The following is a 14547-nucleotide window of genomic DNA, read 5'->3' as shown; positions in this document are numbered from 1 at the left end:
CATCATTTCCAGAATAGGGCCATGTGCCCATCCCTAAGTCAATCATTGGGAAATGGAGTGGGACAACCCTGAGATCAGTCAGATCCAGCCCTGGAGCTAGAGGTGGGATCCCTCACCCTGCTATGGAGACACTGGTCAAGCTGGGGTTTTGCTGAAATTATATTGAGCTAAAAGAAACTACTAGACTTGCAGCCATTAAATTAATAGTTTACTTTTCTCATGTAACAAGAGCTAAATCCCTGATATTATCAATTCAGCCACCTGAAGGTACTAGGACTGGCACCTATGAGACTCTCTTGGCCTTTCTCTCATGCATGGTTCAGTATGGATTACAAACAGGAGGCATTAGAAAAATAAGTACATTGAAAATGCTGCAAGTTTTGTTTTCTACCAGTAGAGAAAGGATTTGCAAATATGAAGAAGGCTAAGGCTAGAATAAATTCCATAGTGTGATATAGATTGAAATGTAAAGTGATGAGGTAAACGCGTGGTTTTGAATTTACATCAAGACGGATCAATCGATCGATCACAGATAGATGACAAAAATTATGTGTGTGTGCATAGGCATGTGCATGTATGTGTGTTCCACCTCTGTCCACTGAAAGGACCCCAAAACATTGGCACCCTTTCACAGTGAGCCTGTGTAGTTCTTGGTTTCTGTGTATTATCCTCCACTAAAGAAACTAAAACCCCCCAGAGAAATGGTTCATCCGGTGCTAGAGAAGGAAAAATTCAAAATAAGTCCAGAACATCTTGTATCATGAAACAAGGAATTGCTGGCCGAGCGATGGAGACAGGTCAAACCATCGCTGAGGCCAGTTTGAAGGGGCTCCGCTGGCTGAGTCCAGGACCATCTGCATCAATATAAATAGTGGTACACACAGATTGTAACCCTCTGAGTAAAACAGAAATCCACTCATCTGCACCATCATCATCTAGCCAAATGACAAAAGTTAATATCACCAGTGATGAGACAAATTAGCATTTGGTATCTCACATATGATGCCACGAGACGGACATTTGGCAGGCATCACCGCTCAAAGCTCTTACATCATGAGGAAACATACAAACTCAAACTGAGGGACACGGTACAAAGTAATTGGCCTATCTTGTTCACAGATGTCAAATTCATGAATGATAAAGAAAGGCTGAGGATTTGTTTCAAATTAAAGAAAAATACATGACCATTTAGTGAGTGCATGTTCCCAATTTCAACTGGGTATATGTATTAGAAAACTATACTGGGTCAATGCTACCTGCCCAATTTTGAGGGTCATACTGTCATTATGTGGGAGAATATCCTTGTTTTCAAGAATTACAAACTGATGCAATTTAGTAGCAAATGGTTCAGGAACAATGGTGTGTATGAGTGTATGTTGTGTGTATGGATGTGTATGTAAGAAGGCTAAGTAAGAAGCATGCATAAAAATGTTAATAATTAAGGAATCTGGGCTACATAAATATGGAAGCTCTTTGTACTATTTTGTAAGTTTTCTGAAGGTTTTCAATTATTTAAAAATAGAGTGTTCAAAAAAAGAGGAAGAGGAGGAACATGGAGGTCACTTGGCAACCACAAGTGCTTATGACAACATGCACCTCAGGCCTCCTAGGGCAAACCCTACCAAAAATGCTCTACTTCTTTGTATTTGTAAATGAAAGGGCATTATTCCTCAAGCTACTCAAATATAGAAAATTCATTCATTTACCATTCATTTTCATTCATTCATCCACCCACTGTCTCTGGGAATCTCCAGGAAATATTCTGCAAAACCATCTGGTTGTCACTTTTTATATAAACTACACATTTGTCCCCAGACCGCCATCTGTTCTTGCGCAGGTCACCCCTCTCTCTACTGAGATGATTTCGCCCCAGTTGCAGCTGCTTCCCTTCTTCCTCTTCCCAGTGTGGCCTCCTCACCTGCCCATGAGATCACTGAAATTGCAGCTCCGCTGAGCCCAGCTGTCCTCCACGGAGCGGCAAGGGGCCCTGGATTCTGGAAGGCTCTTCCTTCGAGTGCTCCTTCCAAACATAGCAAGTACTTATCTTGAAAGCTCAGCCTCAGGGATAGTTTTCCCCAACAAAAATCTTCAGAGATCCCCACAACTCTTTGGGCAGCCACCACTGACTTCCAAATGGGAGAATTCATTTTTTGCTAAGAAAATTTTGGTTTATACCTGTGAGGGGCCGGGGGTGGGGGGGGTACGGTGGTGAACAATGGCCTGCAGGTCAGATCTAGCCTGCTGCCCATTTTTATATGGTCTGCAAGCCAAGAATGATTTATACATTTTTAAATGGTTGAAAAAGTAAAAAAAATAGAATGATATTTTATGACCCATGAAAATAATATAAAATTCAAATTTCAGGGTCCATAAATAACGTTTATTGGAATACAAACATGCTCATTGGTTTACATACTGTCTAGGACTCCTTTTATGCTGTAATGGCAGCATTGAGCAGTTTTGACAGGGACCACCTGGCCTGCAATATTTACTACCTGGCCCTTTACAGAGAAGAGTGGTCAATCCCTGACCTGTACGACTGAAAGAAACTTTCAACATGGTCCTTCTTCAAACAAGAACAAAAGATATCATCGCCTCCTCCTAAAGCAAGCCCACATCTCTACCCCAGGAAAGCATAAACTATGGATAACTGCTTAAATGGCAGCTTTTTCATCTTAAAAATTATCTCAAGTTTCAGTTATTGGAACTGTGATGCGTTCAATGCCAAGTAAACATATACGGAGCTGAACTGAGCCTTTGGGAGCTGGCATGCTGGGATCTGGCTCCCAGCTGAGTCTCCAGTGCTTCTCAGATAATTACTTCAGGGCAGTCTAGGAATGAAGTGACTGACATCCGAGCAGCCATAGCCCCTGAGTGGTGGAGAGAGAAGAGCTATAGGGGTGGAAGGAGAGGAGGGTACAAGGGAAGTGGGATTTCTAACTGAGCTCAAGCCACTCTCCTTCCATCGGTGCAACTGCTGGACCCACACCCTTAAGAAAAAGCTGTCAAGACAGCTTAGTTCTATTTTGATCATTGGTTCCACAGGATAAATGTCTGGCACATTTGTCATTGGGGTTACATGTAATAGTCAAGTCTCTATTTGAAAATTAATGCCGACACGGTGATTTCTGAGTGAATTTTAGTTCTTTCACAGCATACTACTTATAGTGTTTTTATGAAAATAGAAATGGAAATTAATCCAGAAAGAAGAAATTTACATCCGCTGACAGCCACCAAAACACTAGGAACGAATTCCACAAGGAAGTGCATTCTGCCAACAACGTGAAAGAGTTTGGAAGCAAATTGATCCCTAGTCGAGTCCCCAGGCATAAACATGGCCCAGACAACATTTGGATTGCAGCTTTCTGGGTCCCAGTTAAGCCACGCCAGGATTCCTGACCTACAAAAGCTGAGAGATAAGATCCGTGTGCTGTGTGTTAGCTGATAAGTTTGTGGCAATTTGTCAGACAACAATAGAAAAGTAGTACACTGGGCAATATTCCTATTCCATTTCTCCCCATCTTCAAGATGCTAATTTTCCGCTGCTATGACCAAGGTTGTACTGTCAAGAGCCAGCCATGCAAGAAAGAGCTCAGGGACTCTTCTAGACTGATGCACACAGGCTCCCTTCAGCAGCCAGCTGTAGACGCTGTTAGAGCATCTGATCCCTGGGTGAGGGCCATGGGTGGAGCATGCACGTGTCCCTCCCTCCAGCCTTGCCCACTGCCCACCCTCCGCAAGCATAAGAGACCAGTGGGAGACCAACCTATGGATCTGGGTCACCAGTGTAACAAACACATGGCTTTATATGTGTGTAAAATCTGGAAAAAAATGATTGTTTTCACAAAACATTGCACAAATATGGTATAGAAGTGGAAAATGTGATGTTTGGCGTCTGAACATTTAGTTATTTCAAGACTTGTCTCACCATTTACTGTATGATTAAGCCTTTGGTCACATACAGTTCTGAGTCTGTTCTTCCCGTCTGTAAAACGGGCATCCAGTAATGATACCTGAAGTCATTCTTCCACAAAATACTTAGTGTACATTGTCAGTGCATACTAGGCCTCATACTAGAAGCCAGGGATATAGACATAGGTGAAACATGGCACCTGCCCTCAAGACTTGGAAGGAATTGGTATAAAAAAATAAACTATGTGAGGGAAGTAAAAATCTTTCCTTTCTCACTGCTGTCGTCAGCAGAGCACAGGACATTTGACAGTGGTACCCACTGCATGTCTACTGGGTTAATGTGTAGTGCACAAAGTTGTTAGGTTATGAACTGGTTATTAAATTGTGTTTAGGGCAGTGGACAGCTTTTAAGTAGTAAAATCTCTTGTGTGTAATTTTGTCATTGAAAAGTAGCACTGGTCAGGGCTAGGATAAAATAGCTAAACTCTTCTACCCAAGAAATAAACCAGAAATATCAGAGAGTGTGGTTTGCAGCACTGTAGAGGAGAAGGGAGGAAGAGGGATGATAAGACTGAATTCTGTGCTGAAATATCCCTCCAGAGCTATACATTTATACATGTATGTATAAAAAGTATATATTCACACACATACTTTTAAGGTGGATTGTCAGTACAAATCTGCTACCCACAGCTCCCATTGCTGAATTTAGGGGAGATAAATTGAAAGAAGCTATTTTCTAAGCATTGGTGAATGGCAGAGAGTAGGAGCAGCTGGTGGAACAATCCAAAGAGATGGACAATGTGAGAGGCGCAACACCTGGGGCAGAGGTGACAATGTAAACAAATGAAGCTCACCTGCCTGAATCCATCACAGGACACTTGGGATCCCCCATCTGTGGAATGGGGCTTTGAGCCAATGTAGACTTTAATCATAACAGACAAGGTGATTGATCCCTGCAAGCCGAAGAGGTTGGGAGACATGTGGAGGCTGACGTGGAAGAGATGAGAAAATGGATGGACAAAATGTCAGGAGCATGAGAGAAAGGTAGTCCTGACTCCCAGGGAAAGGGAAGAATTTACATTTTTACTCTGTTGTCAGCAGTGAATTACTTTGTTGAGTACAAAGAAAAGCTTATCTATAAAGAGCATCTATCTACATGTCATTTCTTCCCTGGAGAGTAGCCATGGAGAAGGAAAGCCTTTAGGGGAATGTGGTGGGGTCAGGATTTCTGGGATGGGGTCAGTACTGCAGAAAGCAGGAAGAACTCAACGAGCTCTGCACCCCTGGCTCCCAGACCAGAAAAAGCCAGGAGGTGGGAGGCTGGGGGCTGAGGGACTGCCTCTCCTTCCAGACAGACCTGCCTTCTCTCCAGGAAGGTATTTGCTCCACTTCCCTTTTTTCTTTTGCAATTTTTACCTGATTCCTCAGACCTGACCTTTCCACTAATTCTTCTTACTAAAACACCAGGGAAATTTTAAAAAGAAGAAGGAAAGAAGGTTTGGGGAAAGAAAGAAAGAAAGAAAGAAAAGGCAAGCAGAACATTCATGTGAGCGTGAGCGTGTTTTCAGGGGTGCAGACATAACTTGGAAAATGATTCTTTGCGAGAGACCTTTGGTGCCAAATAGTTGAGTGGCTGCCAGTCATTTATGACTCCTTCTTTATCATTTCCTTTCTGATGAGGCAGATCAAGACAAATCCACATTCCTTCCCTGTGTCTGGGGCCTGCTCTCAGCCTTTGCCAGCTGCTGGTTTGCTGAGGCTCTTGGGTTTGAGAAAACCTGCCTGGCAGCTCCATGTTTGTTTGCAGCAGCACTTGTGCAGATGGGGTGTCATCTGGGAGCCATGGCAGCAGAGACACAACAAACAAAAGCAAGCACTGCTTCCAGGGTGAACAGTGAAGTTCTCCTAGTTCCCCAGCACTGTTTATGGAGTAGCTGAGTGGCCATATATCCCTGGTCCCCCAAAGCCAGATAGTGGGCAGCTGTTGTGGATTCTTCCTGAAGAGCTTATAATAAAATAACTCAGGCTGAGCTTGACCTTGAGACCATGAATGTCTCCTGCTGCCATTTGGTGGTAACTATCCCACTATACCCTTCTCCCTCCCTTCCTTCCTTCCTTCCTTCCTTCCTTCCTTCCTTCCTTCCTTCCTTCCTTCCTTCCTTTTTCTTTCTTTCTTTCTTCTCTCTCTCTCTTCCTTCCTTCCTTCCTTTTTTTCTTTTCCTTCCTTCCTTCTTTCCTCCCTCCCTCCCTCCCTTCCTTCCTTCCTTCCTTCCTTCTTGTCTTTCTTCCAATAATTGAGCAATGGATAGATGCTAGATCCTGGGATTAGAATCAAGAACATAACAGAGCACATGGTCTCCATTCTCATGGAGCTCAAAAGTGAGTTGGAGAAATAGACATGTTGCCTTTAGTGTGATAAGTAATACAGTAGGCTGTGGGAAAAAGAACAGTGCATCCCTAATCAACCAAGGGCCTTTCAGAAGGTACTACAGACTGAGCCTGGCTTTGAAATGCCAGTTACCTGAATGGAAGTGTGGAGGACAGACATCTTTCTGGGAAGCAGTACAGCAGGTGCAGACAGGAAGGACCCAGAAAGTACAAGGCTATCTGAGGAACGTGCAGCAGCTCAAGTGTAGAGCACATGTCATTGAGTGTGAGATGGGGCTGTAGACCTAGGCAGGAGAAAGAGCATACAATGGGATGGAAACAGAAAGATTTTAGACAAATGATCCAATCTGCATTTCAAAAACATCCCATAATCAGCAGCTTGGAAAAAGATGGAGTGGATGAGAGGAGGGCTGTAAGGAGAAAGATCATGCATGCAGACTTCTACTAAGTCACCAGCAGAAATACTTCAGCAGGATAGTGGTTATCGCTGACGGCAATAACAGCTCTTGAGCTAATGAGCACACAAGAAGGGGACTGTCAGCTCCATTTGCAGTTAAATTCTGATCTGTTTTCTCATGTATGAAGAAAATCTGCAATGCCCATATCATTCAGTCCTTCAAATTTGCTCAATTTACTCCTCATTTACTGGTTACCTAATTTATGTCAAGCACTATTAGAGATACTGGGATAGCAAAATAAAATGGTCCCTACTTTATACTTTCATGGCCTAATAATTAATGACTATTTGGTATTTAAATATAGCAATCAATAACTTAGCCCTTTCCCCAGTTGCCCTCACTTTATAATTTGTTTTTATTTTCAATATCAGATTACAGGGAAAAAAAGAAAATTAAGTTTGCTGAATGATTTTCAGATAAGTTAGCAATGGAAATACAGATGATTTCTCTGGAGCCCAAAGTTGCTAAGAGGAAGGCTAATGAGGACCAGTCTGGGTGCCCAGTGAGAAAGGCCATATGCATGGGCTCTGCTTGCTGGTGTCCAGTAGCCTGGTTTGGGTGGCGTTCTGGAATGTGGGCAGATAGTGATGCTGGCCAGCTTGTTACCAGCACAGCCAGGGGTGATACAGTGTCTACAGTGGGCACTGGCACACCCAAGCAGGCCCCTCAAAATAACTCTCCCTTCAAAACAGTGGCCCCAGAGAATTCTGTTGGATTGTCAACTATCTGTTAGTTTGCCATTCAAGCCCACAGGCTCTGAGCTTTAGAGAAATGCTCTGTTCTAAGTATCTTCCCCTCTGCCTAATGAACACACATTCATTTTCTACTTTTTCCTACATGACCTCCCCTGAATTAAAGAAGAAAACTACTACAGTATTTAGTACATCTTCATTGTGGTATGTAAATACTGCATATTATAAAGTGATATGCAACATATATAATAAAATAATGTGTACTCTTTTTACTGCATTGCATAGTATGCATTATATACCTTATGATGCAAGATAACATGGTGCGCTGTGACTCTGTTTCCTTGGCTGTGTTGCCATGAGACTATGAGCTATTTGACTGCTGGGCAGTGGCTTATTCATCCTTGTGTCCTTAGAACTAGAAGTGTCTAGCAATTAATAAGAGCTCAGGGTGTGTTTCTGATAAGGAAGAAAAGGAAAGGGTGAAGGAAAGAAGGAAAGGAACAAAGGAAATAATTATCTTGCAAAGAACCTAGTCTTCTTTTCAAAATGGGTTCCCTATCTCACCAACATGGCTGTCTCCCTCTAAGGGCTCTAGCATTTTTTAAATAAAATACAAGAAAAAAGTGAAAATGCAGATTCCCTGGCCTTGCACCTTCTCAAAGAAGGTCTTGATTCCCCAAATTTGTTTACTCACACTTTAGAGGAGTAAGCTAAGGAAAATAAGAATTATACATAAAGGTAAGTACCATTATCCAAGTGTGTACAAGGTAAGATGTTTTAGGAAGTCAGAGGGAGGAATAGTTAATTCTGCCCAAGAAGATTAGGCCAGGAGGGCTATTTGAGATGGGATTTCAAGGCTAAGCAGGAGTACAGCCTGGGCAAGAAGAGTATTTTAGGGCAGGATTCATGGGACTGAATCAAAACTTCCTGGCACTTGCATCTTATTACAGTAGCTGAGCAGTGGTGGGTTCTGAAGAGTTTGTATCTTTTCCACAGCAGTTATTCTTGTAAAGGTGGCATCATTCCTTCAAAAATTATGTCCTGGAGAATTGATGTTGATGGGAGGTTTGGTTCATAAACTGAGAACTCCGAGTCCAACTTGCTCCTTTCAGTTGGAAAATCTGAGAAGCAAGAGGTAAAACGGATTTGTTAAAATTCAATCACAGCTACGCAGAGACAGGTCCAGAGTTGAAGACTTAAATCAAGGGTCCTTTAAATCAGCGAGAGGGTTAACAATAGGACCAAACAGAGAAGCCTCCGCATACACGTATGCGCCCAAACTGGTGGGTTGGTACACATGTCCTCTATAGATGCTGCTTCCTATTCTGCAGGCTCATGCTAGAATATATTTATTAATAATAAAATCCAATGCAACTAAGCTCTCAGAGGAAAGATCCAAAGTTCTGGAGTAGAACATAGACTCAATAAAAAATACCTGGGTGTGCACCCTGTCTCTGCCACTTTCTACCTCTGTATCCTTTTACAAATTCACTGCTGTGTCTCTACCTCATCTGTAAAATAGGAATGTTCATCCATAACTCTGAGACCTGTAGAAAGTGCATGAAATACGTAAGAAGATAATTAGCACAGTTTCTAAATGCAGTGGGCTAAATGATGGTGCCCCAAACATACATACATCCATATCCCAATATCCAGAGCCTGTGAATGTGACCTTCCCTCTGCAGATGTGTCTGAGTTAGGGGTGTTGAGATGAGATCACCTGAGGTTATTCAGAGGGATCCTAACTCCAGTGTTGAATATCTTCATAAGAGACACACAGGGAAGAGATGGAGGAAAGGTGACCTCAGAGGTAGAGATCCAGCCATGAGCCAAAGCCTGGAGCCATCAGAAGCTGGAAGAGGCAAGGATCTGCTCTAGAGCCCTGGAAGGGAGCAAGGCACTGCTAACACCTTGATTTCACACTTCAGTCCTCCAGAACCATGATAGAATGCATTGCCATTATTAAAAGCCAAGTGTGTGATAATTAGGGCAGCTACAGGAAACTGTATTCGTAACTAGAAAATAGAAAATAGTAGCTGTTCAAAAACTGTATATACGAGTGAGTCCTCTTCTCCTTCTGCCAGAAAGGCTGGGTTAAAAGCACAGCTGATGCTTTTATTCCTTTCTTTTTGCTTCTTCTTCAGCTGGGTAGGAAGAGGGATGGGACAATCCAGTTTTGCCCCATGAGCTCTGGTCTGAGCCCCATGGTGAGCTCTGACATGCTTCTAGCTAGGAACAGGGGGCAAGAAGGAGACTGAAATCTTTGTGAAAAACCCACCCAAGAACTGGAGGAGAGGATGATGGAAAAAGCAGCATCAACATGACTTTCTTTACTGAACTCTATTATTAGGGGGGTGCTGGGGGGTTGACTTTACACATTTTTCCCATAGGGCCTTTTCCCTGAGGATGATATGGCAGAATCAACCCTGGGCTGGCTGTCCTTCTAGACTCGGCCACAAACTCAGTCACTGCTCATAACTCCTCCACTTTTGAGCTTTAGGTTTTTGGGGGTTTTTTTTGTAGATCTAGTAAATATTTTGTGCCATATAATTTTGATGGGAAAAATATAGAGGCAACAATCTACTGCCTACTCCAAACTATATCTGGCTGATTTCATTCTACCATCCTAAACTTCAGATGTAAAGCTAGAAAACAGTTCACTCAGTTATATAGATACTTGTATTATTACACATTCTGCTGCCCCACACCTTGGGTAACAGAACTGTTCCCAGTCCTCCAGCATCCAGGGCCACCATCTCCTCATTCATTCCTTTATAGACATTATGCTTCAGCCTCACTGAATGATGTTTCACTGATACTGTTTTCCTACACAGAAGACGGAATCTTTCGAGACACCCCAGAACAAAACATCAAGTAGTAGCAAAGATTCTGACCTACGTTGGTCCTTAACTTTGGCCAAATTCCCTGTGCATCCAAGGGACACAATGCCACCCTCACTTCCAGGAAACAGAAGAGATGCTCATGGATGGGAAATTTAAGGTTGCAGTCACAAATTATAGTGACTTCCCATTTTGTAGTTCAAATCTGATCAATTTGTGCCATAAAATGTTAGAGTAATATGAATATATTGCCAACCTAAAAAAGCCACAGCCTGGAGACCAAAGAGGTGCCCAACCACACATCATAAGTCAGTGATGGAGAAGGGACTAGATCCCAAAATATTTTGAGCCATATATCCTGCAGTATTTTCAACAGTAGAACTGTTCAGTAACTCAGTGGTCAGGAGCTCCAATGTAATAGGGTATATAGAAGAGGCAGGCAGGGAGGTCCTAAAGTTGTATAACCAGCCCAGCCAGGCAGCATTGTCCCCATCTTTTGGAATCGAGGGTGAAGAATAGAGAGGTATGAATTACCACTTAGCTGAGTTCCATGAGCATAGTTCTTTTCAGCTGGGGATGCAGGGGGAGGAGAGTTCCCCAGGAAACATTTGACAATGTCTGGAGACATTTTTGATCGTCACAAGGTAGAGGGTGGTGGCAGGGGGTTGGGTGCTACTGGCATCTAGTGGGTAGAAACCAGGAATCTGTGAACATCTTACAAGGCACAAGACTGTCCCCCACAGCAAAAAAATTTTCCAGCCCAAATGTCAATATTGCCAAGGCCTATGTGGAGAGGGAGTGAATGCAGCCATCAGAGATGACATACTCATATAAGCAGTGTGCTCAAATTATAATGAGCCTCAGTCTGGGCTCCCGAAGATCTGGTTCTTAACATTTCCATTGGGACTGTGAGCTACCCAAGTCCAGTTGCAAGAGCCAATAAATCTTTTTCTTTCTTTTTTTTTTTTTTTGGCATTTGCTGATTTGAGTTGGGTTTTTGTCACTTGGAGTGGAAAGAGTTCAACCAATAAACTCACATTTATGGAGCACTTGAGAGTTAGTTAAGTGTTTTCACATTTGTGGTCTTATTTGAGCCTCACAAAAACCTATGCTATATATGGAGAGAGAAGGGATATAGATCCTCATCTCATGACATGTGTGAAAAATGAAACCCAAAGTTGCTGAGGTTACACGACCATCCGAACACCATCAACAACATGTTGAATGTTGTGCAACCTCCCCGGAGGAAAAAAACAAACAAACTGTACATCTTTAGAATCAGAAGAGCACAGCCAGAGGTAGTGTAATTAAAATAATAGGATGAGAGTGGACAAAGATATGCCAAGCTCTGCTTTAAGGACTTTGCACATATTAACTCATAAATCTGTGCCACAGTTTTATGGCAATAGGTGCAATTATTTTCTCCATTTTACAGGTGAGGAAATCAAGGTATTCAAGTAAATTGCTAAAGCCCGTCAGGTAGTAAGTGACAGGACCAGGATTCAAACTCACATTCAACCACTGTACCTGTTTGAATTACAGAGAGGTTATGAAATTTGACCAAATTCTCCGCTGACATGGCTAGGAAGGTGGGGAACCATGTTCCAAATTCTGCTCTAACTGACTGAAAGTCCTTTATTTCGAAACTGGCACCTGGTAATCACTCTCATTCCAGATAGCACCCTGTGATGCCAGGATTTAAACCCAGACTTCGCCATCTATGGCCAGTACTAATGTCTTCTCATACACTCATATAATGCCTATTTAATGCACACTTACTACATGTTAAGCCCTTTAGAGATTTTCTTTGGAATGAGGAGTAGGAATGATGCGCATCACAACTTATGGAATTACAAACCTATTCTTATCCTTGAAGAAAATGAGATTCATATTCCAACACAGCTCCGGGGATTTGGGAACTTGGGAAGGAGAGCCATCTGCATTTTATTAGGGAAAGACAAGAAAGCTCCTCTCATAAACCTCAGAAGCCAAGTTGAAAATATGCTAGTTCGCAGTTCACAGCAAAAATTAGACCCGTCACACCAAAATCACTTTGATGCCAGGGGCACATGTGGTCAGGATGGCGAGACTGTCTACTCCACGGCTTCTTCGTAGTAAATGTGAGCTGAGGGTTCTGTCCCCCTTTCTGACATTAGGGAAAAGGGGGGAAAAAAAAGACCTTTGGGTCCAAAACAGATGGCTTTTATAAAGATGAAAAAAAAATGACATGTCATTGTTTTGACAGAAAAGGACACAATATTTAAGGGTGAAATGAATTTCAAAATCTTTGGAAATAAAATACGGCTGAAATAAACATAAAAGAAAGATTATTTCAAAAGCTCTCACAAATTTCAAAATCCTTTCTGGATCAACTTTCATTTCTCAAGACTTCTGAATTTTTTTGGTGTGTATTCTCAGCAGGTATATCTCCACCTCTGGGACTTCCACATTGCAATCTCTCAGTCTGATACCAAGACTGAGCAGAGAGAACATCACACATGGACATGTGGAGCCCAGGGGCCAGTCCTACAGGGTGGGGATTTTCCAAGGCTTGAGTTAACCAACAGAAGCAGAACCATTTCTCAGAAAGGAGCGTTTGTCAGCTATGAGGAGAGAAGTTTGTTTCTTTATAGTTAATGTAAAGAAGGTGCTAATGAAAATTTAGTAAAAGCAACACCTTCAGTTACTTGGGCGAATTAATCTTTGCCAGAAAACTATATGTTATTTTCCCATTCTTTTTTTAAAATATTTTTATTTATTTGTTTTTAGAGAGAGGGGAAGGGAGGGAGAAAGAGAGGGCGGGGAATCAGTGTGTGATTGCTTCTCACGTGCCCCCAAGGAGGGACCTGGCCCACAACCCAGGCATGTGCCCTGAGTGGGAATTAAACCAGCAATGCTTTGGTTTGCAGGCTGGCACTCAATCCACTGAGCCACACCAGCCAGGGCATTTTGCTGTTCTTAAATGAGATAAGGAAGTTGAAGTTCATGGAATTAAACCATTAACCCAAAGTCAAACCCCTAGTAATCAGTACAGCTGAGAGGATGAGTTTTTTTGTTTCCTCAAGGATTCAAGTTCATTGACTCTAAAGCTGAGTATATTGTCTTACCCCAAAGTGACACCTCCTTCCTCATGTGTTCCCCGTTCTGTGACTGGCAGCCAAGTCCACCAGTCACCATAGCTGGACACCTGGGACGTCTCGTTTCCTATTTCAGTCAATCACCAACTCCCCAGAGTCTATTTCCATGCTGTCCATGGGCCCTCCTAAAGTCCTCCCATGCCTGCCTGGAGTAGTGCTAACACTTCCCGCCTCGTCTCTCTCCTGTCATCTCTCCTGTCATCTGAAGGAGATGTCCCTCCTTCGCACAGCCACTAGAGCAGATTAAATGTAAACTCGCCAGTGTCACTCTCACACACAAAGCCCTGTCAGACACCCACATCACCTAGCAGGTTCCTTGGCTGAGCACAGATGACCCTACTCCTTCTGGGCCTGCCTCACCTTCTCAGCTCCCCTCTCTGCTTCTCTCTCCAAACTCATTAGCTTCAAAGATCACAAATGACTTGTGGCCTCCCCTCATGCACCACGATATTTCTTACCTCTCTGTATTTCTCCACCAGGCTGCTCTACCTCCTGCCCTTCCTCCACACAGTTCGCACCTTCTCATCCTTTAAGACTCAACTTAGCCATCCCTTTCTGCTGTGTGTGTGCCAGAAAGTTTTCCCTGAAGCCTTATGAACCCCACCTTGAAGGTCCAGTCCCAGCTTGTGCTTCTCATTGCGGTGGCCATCTCGATTACCTTGCTCTCCATGCATCTGTGTCCTCCACCAGAACATTAACTCCCTCAAGGCAGCAATGATCCTGCCCTAGACGAACCTCTTCTGACAGACTAAATCCGTGGTGAGATTCTGTCATCGCGCTCACATAGAACTGCAGCTGACCCACGGGCAAGATCTCTCCTGTTTGAAGCAAACAGTGGCAAGGTGTGTTCTATGTGGATGGAAAAAAGTGAAGTAAAGTAACAGACACACCTCAGCCTCTGGCACTTACTTCGCATATGTCTGTCCTCAAGTCATTTAGGGGAAAAACAAAAGGATTGCCAAAGATGGATCTCCCCGCATCTTGCATTTTCCTGAATCTCGTGGCCTGTCATTACTTAAATGAGAGCTTTTACATGTAAAACTCAAATCCATTTTAAGGATCTTGTTTTACTCTTTCTGGTTTTGACTTTCTTTTTTAAATATAAACTGTAATTTTTTTT

The sequence above is a fragment of the Phyllostomus discolor genome, chromosome 3 (assembly GCF_004126475.2).
Source record: "Phyllostomus discolor isolate MPI-MPIP mPhyDis1 chromosome 3, mPhyDis1.pri.v3, whole genome shotgun sequence".
NCBI lineage: Eukaryota > Metazoa > Chordata > Mammalia > Chiroptera > Phyllostomidae > Phyllostomus > Phyllostomus discolor.
The sequence above is the reverse complement of the archived record's forward strand: the minus strand, read 5'-3'. Positions refer to the sequence as shown.